The 19,781-nt window shown below is 49.2% G+C and overlaps 2 pseudogenes; both read left to right on the top strand.

The window, feature by feature from the left end:
• Positions 1 to 7,532: 7,532 nt before the first annotated feature.
• LOC100430238 (small nuclear ribonucleoprotein F pseudogene) lies at positions 7,533 to 8,012 on the top strand (annotated as a pseudogene).
• A 1,080-nt stretch (positions 8,013 to 9,092) lies between these two features.
• Positions 9,093 to 9,428, top strand: LOC114673683 (large ribosomal subunit protein eL39 pseudogene; annotated as a pseudogene).
• Positions 9,429 to 19,781: the final 10,353 nt, after the last annotated feature.

Below are 19,781 nucleotides of genomic sequence, written 5' to 3'. Positions count from 1 at the left end.
GTGGGAGAGAATTCACTTTGCATGAAACTAGGCTGTGGCTATTTGAGAGCTGAAGGATAAAATAGTAGAAGTAAAGACAGTGGACAGTTATGGCCGGATGCAAAGCCCCTTTTATGTGCTGTAGGTCCATGAGGCTGTTCTGCCGATATGTTCATCTGTGGATGAGGAAACAGGCCTGGGAGAATGCTACTTGCCCAAGGCCACCCAGTTAGCTAGTGGTGGACCTGGATCCAAGCCTGCTCTTATCTGCTCCACAGTGCTGATATCAAGCAGGGAAGCTGCGGGCAGGGGCACTTCTTTCTCTGTCCTGCTCTGCTCAACTTCTTTCCCCAGTCCAGGTGCCTCCCTGCCCTGCCCTCCCCAGCCCAGTCTGGGCAGTCTGACAGCATTCTGGCCATCTAGGTAAGGCCTGATGATACATGGCTCCAGAAGCCTGGACCCCTATAACCCTGTGAGCTCTGCACCCTGAAAGGGAGCCTTGTGGGTAGCCTGTGCATCATCTGGCTGCCCTTCCAGCTACCAGGCTCAGCCCCAAGTAGATCAAACTCTCCAGCGAGCCTGGATTCCTGGGCAGACCTAAGTCCAGTAGCTGAAAGGACTCAAGAGGCTCTGAGCTGGGAGACCATCAGCTCAGAGACCAAAAGGAGTCAGGCTCTGAGCTGGGAGAGCATCAGTAAGGGTTTCAGTGGACCTAAAGCAAGAGAAACAATAAATGTGTGGGGCCTGAGCTGTCCCCAACACCTTCTTTTCTTTTCCCCCAAAACAAGGCCACCATTCACTAGAGGCAGCAAAGCAGTGAAGCACATGGGTGTATTCTGCCTGGGTTCACACTTGAACTCTACCATGTACTAGGTTTTTGTGATCTTGGTAAGTTTTGTAACCTCGCCCGACGCTAGTCTCCTCAACTCAAAAGCAGGGTCATGATATCTACCTCATAGAGTTGGCATGAGGAGCGAATGGAATCATAGAAGGAAAGGGCTTACAATGACTGGCGTATAGTAACTGCTCAAGAAATGCCAAGTATTACTCTATTTCAATTCTTTACTCCACAGCAGGAGTACAGGACATCAGGAGCACAGTGCAGCGGGAACACCCAGCAACGGGAGCACAGGGCAGCAGGAGCACAGGGCAATGGGAATACAGGGCAGTGGGAGCACAGGGCAATGGGAGCACAGCATAGTAGGAGCACAGGGCAGTGTGAACACGGTGCAGTGGGAGCACGGCGGAGCAGGACTGATTTCCAAAACAGATTCACTGCTTTATGGCCTCCTAGGATGAGTCTCACAGAATGAGGAGGAGTTCACCAAGTCTTGAGGAGGGGAAAGGACTTTCCAGGCAAAGGGAACAGCATGTCCAGGGCACAGTGGTGGGAGGGGAGGGGTAAGCTTAGGGAATGGGGCCTTGTCATGCTCTGGGGCTGGTGCACAGGGGACCTGGTGGTGGCAGATGACATTAGGAAAGCAGGGGTAGAAAGTTGGGTGGGAGGGGGTGGTTTCCCTCTCACTTCAAGCCCAGGGACAGGGCTTCCAGGAGACCAGTCAGAGAGGTGCCGGGTGTGCCCTGGGACCCTGTGACCTGGTGTCTGACTCTTGCCTGAGAAGCCAAAGAGAAAGGACTGCCTGAAGCCCCCTGAGGCGGTAGAGTAGCAGGCTGCGGCCAGAGGGCACCGCACACACAGGTGGCCACAGGAGAGAGAGTCCGCCTGGGGCGGTCTTGGATCCAGATCCCAGGAAGGTCTCCTCTGGTGGCGTGAGGCCTCAGCACGAAGAAGCTGGAGGCATCTGGGATATCCTGGGATTGAGGGTCATCATGAGCACCTGGCTGGTGGAGACCTATCCACCTTCCACAAGGGTGCAGCCGGGAGACCCTGCAGCGACCACCCCCAGGGCCGCAGGCATAAGTGTGCCAGGTCACAGCTTCTCAGTCTAGCTCAGGTCAGCCTCTGCAATGGGGACTGTGCCACGCATGCTGACACCAGCCCCACCCCACTCGCCCACCTGGCATTCCTCTGCTTTCTGCCTCGGGGCTCCCTCTGAAGTTGGGAGGGCTGCTCAGCCTACTAGCTTAGATGTAGACTAGAGGCGCACGCAGCTGACACCCAGTGGGATGTGGGAGCAGTTGAGGAAACCCCGGATTCTGGTCCAAAAGAAGAGAACTCCTTCTGTCTGCCCATTGGGTTTCCTGGAATCTGGACTCCATTACCTAAAGCAGCAACCTCCTTCCTGTTTCACTCAACATCCTGGGATCACCTCCCATACAAACTCTGCCACATAAGTCTCTGTCCCAGGCTTTGTGGTGGGAGCCAGACCAGAACTTCCATGAAAGTGCTTCTCCCACCCCCCAAACAAGAAGGAGCGTCAGCTTTTTGTTTGTTTGAAACACAGTCTCACTTTGTTGCCCAGGCTGGAGTGCAGTGGTGCAATTTTGGCTATTCTCCCACCTCAGCCTCCCAAGTAGCTGGGATTACAGCCGCGCACCACCACATCCGGTTAATTTTTTGTACTTATAGTAGAGATGGGGTTTCACCATCTTGGTCAGGTTGGTCTCGAACTCCTGACCTCAGGTGATCCACCCACCTCAGCCTCCCAAATTGCTGGAATTACAGGCTTGAGCCACTGCACCGGGCCGAGCATCAGCTTTAAACCCCTGCCAAACCCAGAGAGCATCAACGCTTGCTCAAGATAGTACCCAGGAGTCAGACCCTTCTTGACTCCGGAATCTCTTCCCTCTCCCTCCTGCATCAGCCCTGGAGGTGCCAGAACCACAGTGGGCAGCTGGGGAGGAGATGAAAGGGCAAAGGGCAGAAAGAGAGGAGAAGCCAACTGTGGACTCCTTTCCTACTCCAGATGTCAACACCTGCCCACTCTGTGAGCTTTGCACTTGGTGTTCCTTCTGCCTGGAACTCATTTGGCCTCAGCAGGACTGGCCACATACCCTGTACACAGTGAAAATGCACACAAAAATTAAGAACTTCAGGCCGGGCACGGCGGCTCACGCCTGTAATCCCAGCACTTTGGGAGGCCGAGACAGGCGGATCACCTGAGGTCAGGAGTTCAAGATCAGCCTGATCAACATGGAGAAACCCCATTTCTAATAAAAATACAAAAATAGCCGGGCATGGTGGTGCATGCCTGTAATCCCAGCTACTCAGGAGGCTGAGGCAGGAGAATCATTTGAACTCAGGAGGTGGAGGTTGCCATGAGTCAAGATCGTGCCATTGCATTCCAGCCTGGGCAACAAGAGTGAAACTCTGTCAAAAATAAAATAAAATAAAATAAAATAAAATAAAATAAAATAAAATAAATAAAAATTAAGCACTTCAAGATAGGGACAGTAGAGCTGACATCCAGCATGGGGCCCTCCTAAGTGCAGGGCCCTGTGCCTGGCTCAGGTCACACAACTCCAAACAGCAGCAGCTCCTCACTTCCCTCAGGTCTATTTAAATGTCACCTTAATTAGCTGGGCATGGTAGTGCACGCCTGAGGTGGAGGACTTGAGGCAGGAGGACTGCTTGAGCCCAGGAGTTCAAGGCTGCAGTGAGCTATGATTGCACTACTGTGCTCCAGCCTGGGTGACAAAGCCATACTCTGTCTCTAAGAAAAAAATAATAATAATAGGGCCAGGCGCAGTGGCTCACACCTGTAATTCCAGCACTTTGGGAGGCTGAGGCGAGTGGACCAACTGAGGTCAAGAGTTCGAGACGAGACTGGTCAACATGGCGAAACCCCCATCTCTACTAAAAATACAAAAAAATTTTAGCTGGGCATGGTGGCAGGCGCCTGTAATCCCCGCTACTTCGGAGGCTGAAGCGGGAGAATCACTTGAACCCGGGAGGCAGAGGTTGCAGGGAGCCGAGATCATGCCATTGCACTCCAGCCTGGGCAACAAGAGTGAAACTCCATCTCAATAAATAAATAAACAAATAGATAAATAAATAAATAAAATTAGATTGAGGTAATGGTTGCAAAACCCTGTAAATTTGCTAAAAGTCATTGCAATGTACACTTTTTTTGTTGTTTCTTTTTATTTTGTTTTGTTTTGAGACAGAGTCTCGCTCTGTCGCCCAGGCTGGAGTGCAGTGGCGCAATCTCGGCTCACTGCAAGCTCTGCCTCCTGGGTTCATGCCATTCTCCAGCTTCAGCCTCCCAAGTAGCTGGGACTACAGGCGCGTGCCACCACACCAGCTAATTTTTTGTATTTTTAGTAGAGACAGAGTTTCACCACGTTAGCCAAGATGGTCTCGATCTCCTGACCTCATGATTAGCCCTCCTCGGCCTCCCAAAGTGCTGGGATTACAGGCGTGAGCCACCGTGCCTGGTGCAATGTACATTTTTAAAAGAGGTGAACTTTATGGTATGTAAGTTGTCCTCTAAAGAAGCTGTTTAAAAAAGAACATGGGAGGCTGAGGTCAAAGGATTGCTTAAGCCAGGAGTTGGAGAACAGCCAGGGCAACAAGGTGAGACACAGTCTCTACAAAACATTTAAATATTAGCTGGGCATGGTATTATGTGCCTTTAGTCCCAGCTGCTGAGGCTGAGGTGGGAGGTTCACTTGAGCCCAGGAATTTCAGACAGTGGTGAGCTTATAGTAGTGCCACTACACTGCAGCCTGGGTGACAAAGCGAGACCCTATCTCTAACAAATAAATAAATAAAGATAACATAGCATATCATTACCAGGAAATGGGAAAAATAGTAACATAAAAATTAACATAGCAACTGACATTTTCAAACTACAAATTTTGAAATTTGTATTTCCTCCCTATACAGAAGAGATCATTTTTTGGACTTCACTGCCTGACTTCCTGAGGCTGCCCAGAGTTTGTTGCAGGCTCTGGGCTCAGGATACGTTCAGTTTTCCTGCTTGGAACTGAGAGGAGAACTCAGGTCTTCTTACAGACTGCCAAAGTCCAGCAGGGCTCTTTTAGAACAGTCATTTCACAGCTAGAGAAACGGAGACCCAGAGAAATAAAGGGCCTTGCCAAGGCCGCACAGGCATTTGACAGCAATTTCACCGGCACCCAGCACACATGGGCTTCGTAATACAATTGCCAGGGGAGCCAGTTCTTGAATGCAGACCCTTGATTTTTCTTGCCAGAGCCCCTTGAACTCCTCTGGAGACTCCTGCCCCCTGCTTGAGATGCTCCTGTAGCTTTTCTTGCTCAGGTGAGAAATAAAATGTGATCCTAAAATCCATTTGGTGTCTACAGGAGGAGGTTGTGAAGCCTATAAGTGGTTGTATTCCAGCTTCATTATTTCCCCACCATGCTGGTTCCCCAGGGCTGGTGCCATGAAGGAGGAAGAGATCAGAGAATCTATGCAGAGCGTGGTTGTAGTTGGCATTGCTGCCTCTGGGTACTGAAGGTACCCAAATGTTGATTCTGTCTTCATGGGGTGCTTCTCTGGCTTCCCAGGAAAACTCCCACCAGGGACCTTGCCCTGCATTCCCCAGGAAGGGTGGTGGCACTCTGTAGCTGATCCCTGTGACCCTTGCCCATAGGCTTCTGCCACCCTCTCCATTCACGTGTCCTGGGAGGAAACTCCCTTGTGTAGGGTCCTTCTCAGAAGCCTCACAGTTGCCTTCCTTCCTAAGGTCCCACTTGCCATGCACAAAAATAGTTCCCTACCATCAGCGCAAGAGCGGTCTGCTCCCAGAGCAACTGGTCTGTGAGCTGCTGATCTCTCTTACATTGGCTGTGTCTGTCCTTACAACAAACCGCAAGGCAAGCATTTTCATTCCTGCTACCTCCTCTTCACAGATGAGAAACTGAGGCTCAGACACAGCAAGCACAACTGGCTGGTATTAGAATCCAAGTCTGCCTGACCCCAAAGGCTTTTTCTATCTTCCACATCAAGGATCCTCTTGGCCAGACTGTTCATCAGTCTCAAGGTCATTGCCATCATCAACAGCAAGTATTTATTAAGTACCTAGTGATGGTGAGATAGGTCAGACCAGGTAATCAATGCAGATTGGAGGCCCAGGGCTGGACAAAGGGCAGGAACAGAGCGGAGACAAGATTGCTCCGCAGAGACCTGTGCTGGGGCCCAGACCCCTGAGTCCAGAAGTCCATCTGGAAGAAAAAGAAACATCACCAGGTCATCTGCAACCCAGAGGCCAAGGGACAGGAGGTGGAGGGGCCCTTCATCAAGGCTAAAACAGTGGTTCTCAAACTTTGCTACAAATGGAATCATCCAGGGATCTTTAAAAATACTGACACCTGGCCCCCGCCCCCAGACATTCTGATCTTGTTGGTATGGGAAGCAACATAGGCATCTAGATTTTTTAATGTGTAGGAAAGGTCAGGCAGGAACAGGGTGTGGGGAGGAGGTTTGATAGGAGGAGGTGGTGATGACCTGTCAGGCAGGAACAGGGTGTGGGGAGGAGGTTTGATAGGAGGAGGTGGTGATGACCCAGGCTCTGGAAGCCTAAGGTTCTAGGGCAGGGAGCTCAGGGTACTGGGCTGGTGCAAAGTAGGCACGTGAGAAATATGAATTGGAGGACTGTGGGAGGGAAGGGCAGGGGGAGGGAATCGAAGAAAAAAAAAAAAGAAAATCCAAAACCCAGGCAGTGCAGTGAGTTTGAGTCTATTCTCCATCATTAGCTTTCTATGTGACCTTGGAAAAATGGCTTCCCCTCTCTGGGCCTCATTTGGAAAAGGAGGACGTTGGATTTGTTGATGATTAAAGATCCTTCTGGCCCCAGGGTTCTAGGATGCCCAGGCAGGACTCCTTAGTGGGAGATGAGTGTGCCTCCATCTCATGTGCTGCCATCTCGCCTCTCTCTACCCTCCATGTGCTTATCCCTTTGTCTGGAACACCCCCACTGCTTTTTTTTTTTTTTTTTTTTTTGGTGAGGGACGGAGTCTCGCTCTGTTGCCCAGGCTGGAATGCAGTGGTGCGATCTCAGCTCACTGCAATCTCTGTCTCCTAGGTTCAAGAGATTCTCCTGCCTCAGCCTCCTGAGTAGCTGGGACTACAGACGTGCACCACCATGCCCAGCTAATAGTTTTGTATTTTGAGGAGAGGGGTTTCACCATGTTAGCCAGAATGGTTTCGATCTCTTGACCTCATGATCCACCTGCCTCGGCCTTCCAAAGTGCTGAGATTATAGACGTGAGCCACCGTGCCTGGCCCCACTGTTTTTATTTACCTGCTCAACTCCTGCTTCTCATCTGGGACTCAGCTCAGGTGTCAACTCCTCCAGGCAGCTCTCCTTGATTGGTCCCCACCACCCTGGTCTGACTTGGATGCCCTTTCCTGTACCAAGGAAGGTTGGTCCCTCTGATTATCCTACCAGACCCATTACACTGTGACACCTGTTAATTACCTGTTTCCCTCCCGGGCTGTGTGTCTTGTTCTGTGACTTGTCTATATTCCCAGCACTCAGCATAGAGAAAGCTTCTTAAAAAGTGGGATGGAGGAATGAAGGGTGCCAGGCCTTCACTCAGGTGTCTGGACCACAGGAATGAACAAGATACATTGTCCCTTTCCAAAGCAAGGAGAAAGGGGAAATCAGGAAATGGTTTGTTAAACAATGACAAAAAGGGGTACAGCAAAAGGGGCCAAGAGGTTGTCCAGGAGCCTGCAGCATTTGCCCATAGTTACAGTAAGTCTACCCCTCAATCCCAAAGCTTTCCTCAGTGGGTTAACAGGAAAGCCGGTGCTGCTGAAATGAAGTGGGGAATGGAGTACAAGGGCTATCTGGCATCTTAGATGGCTACATGAACATGCAGCTTGCAAATAAGAGGAATACATAGGTGGAGAGCCGTCTGGACATCTGGGTGAAGTTTTAATATAGTATAAAAATGTCCTTTATGGTAGAGGTAAGGAAGAAAAGGAAGAAAATGGGGGAAATAAGAGAGCAGCATCTTTTGTGGGGAATTTTGAAAATATAGATTTCTAGACAATAAAGATGTGTTTTTTTGTTCTGTTTTTTTGAGACGGAGTCTCGCTCTGTCGCCAGGCTGGAGTGCAGTGGTGCAATCTCGGCTCACTGCAACCTCCGCCTCCCGGGTTCAAGCAATTCTCCTGCCTCAGCCTCCCGAGTAGCTGGGACTACAGGTGCGTGACACCATGCCCGGATAATTTTTGTATTTTTAGTAGAGACGGCGTTTCACCATGTTGGACAGGCTGGTCTTGATCTCTTGACCTTGTGGTCCACCCACCCCAGCCTCCCAAAGTGCTGGGATTACAGGTGTGAGCCACCACGCCTGGCCCTTGGTTTTTTTTTTTTTTTTTTTTAAAGAGGTTGCCCGGGGGTGGAGGGGGTCAGTGCATTTCTGGAGTCAGAAAGCCCTGGGTTTAAATCTAGCACAACCGCTGGTTAGCTGTGTGACTAGAGCTGCTTTCTTAACCTTCCTAGAACATGGGGATAATCAGAACACCTACCCCTCAGAGGTAGAACACAGCACAGTGCCTGGCTCCTGGAAAACACTGGAGAAATATGTTGACCATTTTGATTTGCTAACATCACGAGTGGGTGAGGAGGGCTGTGGGAATAGACATGCCATGCCTGACCACCATCACTTGTTCATACCTCAAACCCCACCACCCATGGGATTAAATGAAATGAAATTGCCCAGAAGTCAGGCTGGCTTCTTGATTACAGCAGAATGCAAACTCCTCAAGGGCGGGGATCTTTGCTTTATTTGCTGCTAAATTCTCAGCACCTGGGATAGTTCCTGGTGCATAGTAGATCCTCAATAAATATTTCTTGAATGAATAAATGACTGAACTCTGGGTTGGCTAGCTCAGTGTATAGGGGTAACTTCCTTCTCCTTCCCTAGACCCATGTCCCTCCTCCAAAAATCTTGAACTCAACATGACTCCATCAGCTATGACTTCATTCAGCAGCAAGCAATGAAAAGCCACAAAGGGCCTGAGGTGGTGGCTCAAAAACAGTGGCTTAAACAAGTAAAATGACCAACTTGCCTAGACTGGTATGTCAGCTCAATGATATTATCAAGGACCCAGGATCTATCCATCTCCCTGTCCCAGCCATTATGTGACTTTTACCCTGATGATCACAAGATGGCTGCTGTACTTCTAGGTATCACATCTCTGTTCCAGAAAAAAGGAGGATGGGAAAAGGGCAGAAGGTACAAGAAGGAGCCAGACAAGTGAGTACTTAACAACAATAACAATGGCCCCTCTCTTCCTTTCTCTACCATCATGGTGTGTGCTTGACTCCGCTTCTTGCCATGTCTTCTCACAAGACTTTCAGGATTAAGCGATTCCTGGCCAAGAAACAAAAGCAAAATCGTTCCATTCCCCAGTGGATTAGGATGAAAACTGGCAATAAAATCAGGTACAACTCCAAAAGGAGACATCGGAGAAGAACCAAGCTGGGTCTATAAGGAATTGCACGTGAGATGGCACACACATTTATGCTGTCTGAAGGTCACAATCACATTACCGTATCAAGCTGAAAACATCACCATTATCTGGAGAATTAGACATGTTTTACTGGGAATATATTTTTCCTTTCTGAATCTGTTATGAATGCATTGGTTGGCTGGGTTCAGTAATAAATATGTGAGACCTTTCATTTCAAAAACAACAACAGCAACAAAATAAAACACTTTTAGATTTCTGTTATAAGGGAGGAGAGACTCAGTCCTGGGAGAGCAGCCAGCAAGGTCTGCCATCATGGCCAAATGAAACCATTGTTCCCCTCTACCCATCCTCCCACACCTACTCCTTCTCCAGGCTTCTTCATTTGAGTAGATAGCACCTCCCTTCACTCAACTCCCCAAGTGAAAAGTCCAAGAGTCAGCCCTCACTCCATGCCCACATCCAGTCCAACAGTTCCTGTTAGCTTCACCATGATCTGGATCCTGAATCTGACCATGACCCTCCACCTCACTGTCCAAGCCACTCTCATCTCTCTCCCTTGTGCACTCCGGCTCTCCTTACCATCCATTCTCCTCCTGGTGGCTGAAGAATTCGTTACACAAGTAATCTGATCACATCACTCCCACCTTAAAGCCCTTTGAAGCTTTGCATCATGCAGACTATAACCAAACCCTTACCCTGGCCCCAGGCTAAACAGCTGGACCCTGAGCACCTCCTTGCATGGGGTCCCCCTTGCCCACCTCATCCAGCCAAGAGGGCCTCACTTAGGCGCTTTCCTCATACCTGCTAGTTCCTGCCCTCAGGCCTTGGCACTAGCAGTTCCCTTTGCCAGGAACACACTGCCCCTGCCCACGGTCATTGTCTGTTATATTACCCTTTTCATCCTGACAGCACTCATCCGAATCTCTTTTATAGTCTGTCTCCTCCCCCAGGATGTATTCAATGAATACATGGATGGAGAGGTTTGTTTTGGGTGGTCTCTTAGGGAAACTTCTAGCTCTTGGAGGTCTAAAGAGAAGGGAGAGGAAGGAGCTTGGGATAGGGAATGCAACACATGAGGTATGTCAGAAACTGGAACCAACATCCCAACCCTCTTCCCTGATTGCTCAGTGTAGGAGACCAGTCAGAGTGGTGGGAGAAACTATAGGGAAAAGCAGGCCCTCTGAAAGATCAGAGGGCTCTGCAAAGCTCCAGGAGAGAACAGCTGAAGGCAGCTGTTCTATAACTCTGAGGCAGAGGGCAAGGAGTAGGTACAAGGGAGTGTGGGGGGGATTTATCTTAAACAGGCTTGTTTACTTATGTTGACCAGAAACTGACCTTTGATTATCTGCACATGAAGTTCCCCTAAAGCGGAAGAATAAATGTTAATTACCTACAGGTTGTGTGGGCTCCAGGTTTTCGGCATTGTGCCTGCATGGAGTAAAAGCAAGCAGCTCCAGCTTCTGGGGGCTGCTCTCTGGCCACTAGAGCCAGGCAGTCATCCAGCTGCGGTTACACTGCATACGTGTCTGACTACTCATTTCATCGTCAAGTCAGCCAGGGTCTGTGGGACAGACCCGGCAGCCCAGGAGATCCTGCTAGGTGAGCATATCCAGGGCCGAGTCACAGACCATTTGGAAAAAACTGGAAAGAGGTGAGCACAGGCACTGCCATATTGAGCCCCCTGAATTCAGGCCAGAATGGGACCGTGCCATCTGGAAAATGGCATTGAGAGAGCAAGCAGCCTGCTGGCTCTGCCTCTGATTAGCAGTGGATAAGTGACCTAACCCTCTCTGAACCTCAGTTTCCTCATCTATAAAATGGAATAAAAAAGAATAGTATTTACTTCCCAAGATTGTTTTAAGGATTCATTCAGGGCGGGGCCCACAAATTAGCTGGGCATGGTGGTGGGGCGCCTGCAATCCCAGCTACTCAGGAGGCTGAGGCAGGAGAATAGATTAAACCCCAGGAGGCAGAGGCTGCAGTGAGCCCGGTTTGCGCCACTGCATTCCAGCCTGGGAGACAGAGACTCTGTCTTTAAAAAAAAAAAAAAAAAAAAAAAAATCTCTGCCCTGCTTCTGCCTAGGAACTAAAAGGCCTGTATTTGAGACCATCACTACATCACTAACTGGTTGCAACCTCAAACCAGTCCTTTCTCTCTTACCTCAGATTCCTTCTTTATTTATTTATTTATTTTTTTTGAGACGGAGTCTCACGCTGTTGCCCAGGCTGGAGTGCAGTGGCGCGATCTCGGCTCACTGCAAGCTCCGCCTCCCGGGTTCCCGCCATTCTCCTGCCTCAGCCTCCTGAGTAGCTGGGACTACAGGCGCCCGCCACCGCGCCCGGCTAATTTTTTTTTTGTATTTTTAGTAGAGACGGGGTTTCACTGTGGTCTCGATCTCCTGACCTTGTGATCCGCCCGCCTCGGCCTCCCAAAGTGCTGGGATTACAGGCTTGAGCCACCGCGCCCGGCCGATGCCACCACAGCTGAGCCGCTGAGGGTTCTCCCAGCTAAAGCTGAGATTTTTGTGATTCTGAACAATCGCCTCCCTACACTGAGTTAGAAGGAAGGCCTGCTGGGCCTCTAAACCAAATGCCCCCGGGTCTCTCACCCAGCCTTCCTGGCCCAGGCACACAGGACAGCACTGCCCCAGGCTGTGCAGTGCCTGGCTGGCCTCCCTTCACGGGTGATGCCCGTCTGCCCAGTTTTCTAGCCCAGGAGGGAGCCTGGGCCTCAGCCCACGCCATTCTCTGGGACCTAACTCCACTCCGTGATTTGGGGAAAAAAGTCAAGCAATGGACTCAATTAGGAGCCTCCAAACCGTCAAGGCTTCCCCATGGGTTACCATTTAGCCCAGAGCTTCTCAAGCTCAATTTAAGAAAAAAAGTTTAATCTGCTGCTAACTTATGCTTTTGTAAAATTTTAAAAATATATACTATGTAATACTAGTAGTTACACAATATTGTGAAAGCACTTCTAAATTGTATGCTCAAAAATGGCTAAAATGGTACATTTATGTTATCTATATTTTACTACAATAATTTGTTTAAATAGAAAAAAATGAAAAAGGTGAAATTCTAGCCTCAGCTTCATTTTAATAACATTCGACAAGACCTTGTAAAATTGTCATAAAAGTTTCTAAATGCTTACTTTCAATTTCTGTACTTATCTCGCTGCAGACCAGTAAAAATTTGTGTGCTGGCAGCAATCCCCGAGCCACACTTTGATAGCTCGGATCCGACTTGCTAAGAGGGACTCTGGCTTTGCAGAGCCTCTCAGGAGATCTTCCAAGAGCACAAGGTTCCTGCACTGTGACTCCCTCCAGCAGGCATTTCTGGACACCAAGCTGGTCAACCCCAAGCAGCCCAGGGCAGGTACACTGGTCTGATGTATGGCTGACACCTCCTTATGCCCCAGCTGTCCCCTAGGGACTTCTTGATGTGCACTGGTTTTCATTTATTTTTTCTGAGACACAATCTCGTTCTTGTTGCCCAGGCTGGAGGGCAATGGTGTGAACTTGGCTCACTGCAACCTCTGCCTCCCGGATTCAAGCAATTCTCCTGCCTCAGCCTCCCAAGTAGCTGGGATTACAGGCACCCACCACCACGCCTGGCTAATTTTTGTATTTTTAGCTGAGATGGGGTTTCACCATGTTGGCCAGGCTGGTCTCAAACTCCTGACCTCAGGTGATCCACCCACCTCGGCCTCCCAAAGTGCTGGGATGACAGGTGTAAGCCACCGTGCCTGGCCAATGTGTACTGTTATTAAAGTGTCCCTGTCAGTGGCCAGGAGAATGGTGGTGCCCTTGATAACCACAGGGAGTCATGGGGTAGGGCGTGGGGTGGGGTAGCTTGGGTTTGGGAGGTAAATAGAGAGGCGCCTTCTTTGCTTCTACTCCCTAAATCAAACTTGGCCCAAGCATTATCTCCTACAGGAAGTCACTCTCATGAAGTCACTCCTACATCCTGAGGAGCCCCTATCTGTGTCCCACAGCAGAGCACAGGTCTCCCTGTATTTGTATTGATTAGGTGACATGGTAAATTAGGAAGTGGTGCCTGCTCCTGGGAAGATGAGGGAATGTAATATGTGCCTTGGTTGTGGCGTATGACTGGATTTCAGGCCCCACATCTCCTCAGCGGGATCCCCTATGCAGGGTACGGTCTGCACACTATGAGCAGGGGCTGTGACGAGTGCAGCTGCAGGCTCATCTCCACCAGGCTGTCTGGTACTGGAGAGATGGCAATGGTGTTTAGATGTTGCATCCTGAGTAGAGAGGTCTCTGCCTAGGTGAGCAACAGAAACGTTGCTGGCTTAAAAAAAAAAAAAAAAAAAATCTAGGCCAGACACGGTGGCTCATGCCTGTAATCCCAGCAGTCTGGAAGGTTGACGCTGGTGGATTGCTTGAGCTCAGGAGTTGGAGACCAGCCTGGGCAACATGGTGAAATCTCATCTCTACAAAAATTACAAATATTAGCCAGCCATGGTGGCACACACCTATAGTCCAAGCTATTCTGGAAACAGGTTGGAGGATTGCTTGAGCCAAGGAGGCTGAGGCTGCAGTCAGCTGAGTTTGCACCACTGCACTCCGGCCTGGGTGACAGAGACCCTGTCTGAAAAAAAATTCTAGACACTGGGGCTCCAATTTTATTTTTTAATTTACTTTTAAATTATTTAGAGACAGTCTCGCTATGTCTCCTAATAAGGCTGGTCTCCAACTCCTGGGCTCAAGTGATCCTCCCACCTTGGCCTCCCAAAGTGCTGGGATTACAGGTGTGAGCCAACACACCCAGCCACAGGCTGGCTCCAATTTTAGAAATTCTGCCTCCAAAGGTCTGATGAGGGTCCTGAGTCTCATATTTTGAAAAAGTACCACGGGATCCTGATACCTAGCTGGTGTCTGGCCCGTAGAGGTGCCAGCAAGTGTTTGGTGACTGGGCTTAGACGTGCAGCACATCTCTGACACAGGAGACAGCTAGGTGACCTGGGAAGGAGGGAGATTCACTTTTATTATACATCTTTTTTTTTTTTTTTTTTTTGAGATGCAGTATCGCTCTGTTGCCCAGGCTGGAGTGTGGTGGCGTGATCTATGCTCACTGAAATCTCCGCCTCCCGGGTTCACACCATTCTCCTGCCTCAGCCTCCCGAGTAGCTGGGATTACAGGCGCCCGCCCCATGCCCGGCTAATTTTGTTTTTGTATTCTTAGTAGAGACGAAGTTTCACCGTGTTAGCCAGGATGGTCTCGATCTCCTGACCTCATGATCCGCCCGCCTTGGCCTCCTAAAGTGCTGGGATTACAGGCTATTATACATCCTTTTGTACTGATTGGACTTTTGATCTAAAAAAAAGTTTGGCTGACTTGGAGTGATGGAGTTGCTGTTCTGTGTCAGGGACTACAAACCCTGGGCCTCCAGCAGGCACAGGGCCCATCCAGCAAAAGACAGAAATGGGTGGGCCCAAGTGGGATGGAGAGCTGCAGAACACAAGTCCTACCTCGAGGAGGCAGCAACTGCCCAGAGTCCGCTGACGGCAGCTGGGAGGGACTGTGAGCCCAGGATTGCCAGATCTGTCGGCTTTTTTCAAGATAAGCTTGAAATCAGATTTTCACATGGAATTGTCAGCTAATTCAATTTAAAACACAGCATGCGCTGAATGCAACATGCCTATGGTTCAACATTGGCTGCAGGCCACCAGTTTGTGTGTTCGGATCCAGGAGGATTCCATTAAGGATTGTGCACCTCAGAGCCATCTGCAAAGGTGAAGACCCATCATTTGCTTCTAGAAAACAGGGTTGACTCCACATGGGGTCTGCAAAAGATGAGGACAAAGCCAGTGCCCCAAAGTAGACTGTGGGAGTCACCCACCCACTCATCATTATTTAATCCAGCACATTAACCTCCCACCACGAGCCAGGAGATCCAGTGGTGAATGTGACAGGCGGAACCCCTGCTCTCAGGGACCCTATGTTCTAGCTGGGGAGACACTTGAATTAATGAGTAACACTTGTGATACATGAGGAGCTGCCGTACAGCATGGGGGTTAATAGTCTGGGTTTGAGTCCTGAGTCCACTGCTTGCTAGTTGTGAATTTAGGCAAATCTCTAATCTAGGTCCAGTTGCCTTACTTCTTGCCTGTGGAATGGCCATGATAACCTACTAAGGTTGTTCTGGGGATTCACTGAGACAATGCAAATAATTATTAGTTGCTGCTATTAAGTAGAGAGCTGTGAGAGCAGGGAAGAGGGGAGCCTAGGCTTAGCATGGGGACCTCCCCATTCCAGTGAATACTGGGGCTTTTTGCCAGTGAGGGGAGCAGGAAGCCACAGGGGTTGGAAGCTCCAGGCCCAGCAGAGGCTCAGTCCTCTTCTGCTGAGATGGCTGCAATGAGGCAGCTGGCTCATTTCCTGTCTGTTTCTTCTTCCTGTGGATCCAATTTCAGCAGCCTACTTGTCTCAGTAGGATTTGGTGTCCAAGGACTGGGAAGGTACTGCTCTGCTCTTGGCCATGATGGAAGAAGGCCAGGCCTTTCCAGCTATGAACCAGAGCCCCTCCACGAAGCTGCTGCATTTTGGAGCTCATCAAACCCTACAACTAAGTTTTAAAAATCTAAGTGCATGTAAGAAACAAGTCAGAATCCCTTTCCTATGCCCTTAAGTACAGAATACCAGCTTCTGCTGGCAGAGGCCGCAGCCACAGGGACATTTTGGACCTTTCTTTCACCTGGGCAAAAAGGGAAGAGGCAAGTATCAAGAGACTTGACTCACCAACAATGTGTCTGGGGACATGGAGTTCGGCTCTGTTTATGACATGGTCTCTGATCTCAGGTGGTCTGCAATCCAACCCTGTAGAGAATCACAGTCTTGGATTTGGAACGGAACTTCTAGGGCATCTAGTCCAACTTTCACCCAAAGGGGGAAGCTTTTCTATAAGAAACTTGGCCTTGCTGGGTGCGGTGGCTCACGCCTATAATCTCAGCACTTTGGGAGGCCGAGGCAGGCAGATGATGAGGTCAAGAGTGCAAGACCAGCCTGGCCAACATGGTCTCTACTAAGAAGACAAAAATTAGCCCGGCATGGTGGCGCATGCCTGTAATCCCAGCTACTCGGGAGGCTGAGGCAGGAGAATTGCCTGGGAGGAGGCAGGTTGCAGTGAGCCAAGATCGTGCCACTGCACTCCAGCCTGGGCAACAGAGCAAGACTCTTGTCTCAGGGAAAAAAAAAAAAAAAAGAAACTTGGTCTTCATCTTCTGTATTCCTAAATGAACCACATTTAACAGTGATTCAAACAAATGAATTCACAGTAAGGTAGCCAAACTCATCTGGGTGCCCAGTTTTACTGGGAGAGCTAAAACATCGCTGAAAATCAGAATTCTCCACTGGGAGAGTGATACAGAGTAGACAGGAGCACCTTTATAAAAGTGCTGGGGGCGGGGGATGAGACCTCACTCCAAGGCATGCAAGGATAACAAGAGGCCCTGCCTTTTTAAGGAGGTGGGACCAGCTGAATATAGGACTTTCATTTGCTCACTGAATCTTGTGAACAGGTCTGAGGCAGAGGGGAATTGTTCCAGGCGATGAGGGGACGCTGAGCTGTCAGAGCAGCCCCCCTCCCTGTGCAGGGCCTAGAGCAGGACTGCCTGGGTAAGCTGCTCCTATTAGCTTAGGACCTTGGGTACGTTACATTGCCTGTTCACTTCTCTGTATGGTGGAGACAATGAACACGATGCCTGGATGTCAAGTGCTCAGTAAATAGTGGCACTGCCATTTTCCCAAGTGGAGTGGTTTGTTTCTCTTCCAGCTTCCCAAGTTTAGAGCACATGTCCCAGTTCTTCAGTGCAGTCAGTCACATGGATTGCTTCAGAGCCCAGCAGGCCCTCCCACCTCATCCCTGTGCTGCCCCAACAGCCACGATGACCACTGTAGCCTGTATGGCAGCCATTCTCCAGTCAACTCACCCTGCCTCCACTTTCTCTTCCTTAAAATGGCTTTGTTACTAACCACTGCAGTCCTCATGTTCAAAAGCCTTCAAAGAGCCTCCACTGCTTAGAATAAAGAAATGGGGAGGGGGCCTGCCTGGAGGGCCTACTACAGGCCATTAACTATGGCAGGTTCTCTGTGCATGCTGTAATCACAGGCTTACTAAGTGTTTAACAATTAAGTGCTTTATTGGGGTTTGGCTTGGAAGGTTCATCTGACTTCCCAAAGAACAAGCTCAAGTGCTTTCTCTTCTCAAAGCTTCCCAGACCACAAAGCCCTCTGTGATCACTCCTTTTACCAAAGCACTAGAGCACCCTGGTGAGTACAAGTATGTGGTCGAGAGCCTCACCCTCAGGTAAGTAAGCGTTCTACAGCTCTCCTTCCCCTCACATGGACACATGATGTGCTGGCCCCATCCCATTTTTTTCTCCATCCCTAGCACACAGGCCAGAGTGGAGCATAATCTAGGTGCTTGTCAAATGTTAACTTAAGGGCCTCCTTCACGTCCTTCAAACCTCTCTCCACTGAGCCCAGTCAATCATAAGGCTCAAGTACAAAATCCTCAGGAAGCGACAAGCCTCATCTTCCATTCAAGACAAAAGGAACGGAGTGGAGTGTGCACCTTGGTGACAGCCTCGACTGCTTGTCAAACCACTCTGGCCTTATTAGGCCAATCTATTGGAAGTGCTGCCAGGAGAGGCTGGCCCCACTGGGACAGATGCAGACTCCCATGATGGCACAGAGAATGCTGGGCCCGGGAAAGCATGCCAAGAGGCACTTCCCAGAAGCTCGTAGGTGCCACCGCTCCTTCGCTTCACTCCAAGCCAGATACAAAGAATGTGGGAGTAACAGTTACTTAACTGATGTCCCCCAACTGTCTCATTTTATCCAGGAGAAAATGGGGGTCCAGGACTAAGTGCTTCTCCAAAGGTCAAGGTGAAATAGAAAAGCCAGAGCTTCTATTTCTGTGGTAAGATACATCCCCTTCAGTTTCCTGTGACTTAAGCCTGTCACAAGGCAGGGGCTCAGGATCACCCTCGGATAGAAGTCAGGGCCACTGTGGGATTGGTGGCAACTGACGGGGCATCCTTTCAGATCTATGTTGATCCTTCCCTTGCTTTCTCCTGAGGCCAGTTTCCCTCCCTAAATGTCCTAGATGAACAAAAGCTTACTGCCACTTGTAGGACACCTTGTATCATTATGCCAAGTTTCTACCCTCAGGCCCTCTTTGTATTCCCATCTACTCAGAACTGGCATTTTAAAGATCCCAGGGCACCTACTGTGTGCCAGAGACAGGAGCCAAGATGAACTGTGCTGCACCACTGTACACAAGCCTCATCCTGTCCTCTTGCTTTAGATATTGCTCAGAACCTATTGTTGTATTCAACTAGACTTACACTTGTTCCTATTTGCCCTACATGGGCATAACTCTTAAAACCAAGCTTTGTTCAGAATTCCTCTGATTGATCATTTAAGTAAATTTAAAAGTCAATTCAAGGAATACAAAAACTGCATAATAATTTCCAACTCAAGAGTATAAACTTAGATCACTCACTAGCCTCTGGTTGAAAACAGTAATCGTGATTTATATGGAATGCTAAATACCTATGTTCTAAGTATGCTCTCTTGCCACAAACCCATTTAATCCTAACAATCTTAGGTAAGTTGAGGTAGGCTGTTGTTCTCATAAATAAGTGTGGTAAAACCCCAATCTCAAGATACAGCCCAAGCCACAGAGGCACACGCGTTAGCAACACGTGGACCCCACCGCAGTATTAGCAATCATCTTTTGCTGTAAGTGCTTGGCTTCCAAGAGCTTTTATACAGATGTCTAAGAGCCACAAAATATATATAATTAGGCCAGTTCCCAAACAGCACAGGAAAGCTGCCAAAGGCGTTCCCTGAATTGAGAGGCAATGCACTGACAATGGGGACTATTACAGCCTCTGGATACAAGATGACGTATCTGTCAAATGCTACTCTAGAAATAATTAAGGTTCCCTTTAGTCATTTCACAGGAGTTGCTACAGCAGTACATAAAGTTTTATTAATATTCTGATTCTCGTGTCGTCGTTTTTATGGCAGGAAAGGATAAGGACATGCCCCACCTGTAATGTAGAGCAAGCAAACCACCAAGTAGGACCTTGAGATTCTCTCTAAACTGTTCTCTAGTAACACGCTTGTGCCTTTAATCTGCCTTTTAAAAGGGACACAGAACAAAAAATGCTTGTTTGCAAATAAACATCTGAAAGAATATAGTAACAGCTGACCTGGGCTGAGGCATCCAAACAAAGCGGCCATTGTGGAGGGAGACAATGCAAACCACACTGGGGCAAGAAACTGAGGGCAGAGAACGTGCGGTCATTTGTGCCTTGGTATTTCTACCAGCCCCAAGGCCCCATCTGGAACAAGTATCAACCAGGAGGGTCTCTATGGCTTGATTTATTAACCTAACTCGAAAGAAGTCACTGCCACC

The sequence above is a fragment of the Macaca mulatta genome, chromosome 1 (genome assembly GCF_049350105.2).
Source record: "Macaca mulatta isolate MMU2019108-1 chromosome 1, T2T-MMU8v2.0, whole genome shotgun sequence".
NCBI lineage: Eukaryota > Metazoa > Chordata > Mammalia > Primates > Cercopithecidae > Macaca > Macaca mulatta.
This window is presented reverse-complemented; position numbering and strand designations above follow the sequence as displayed.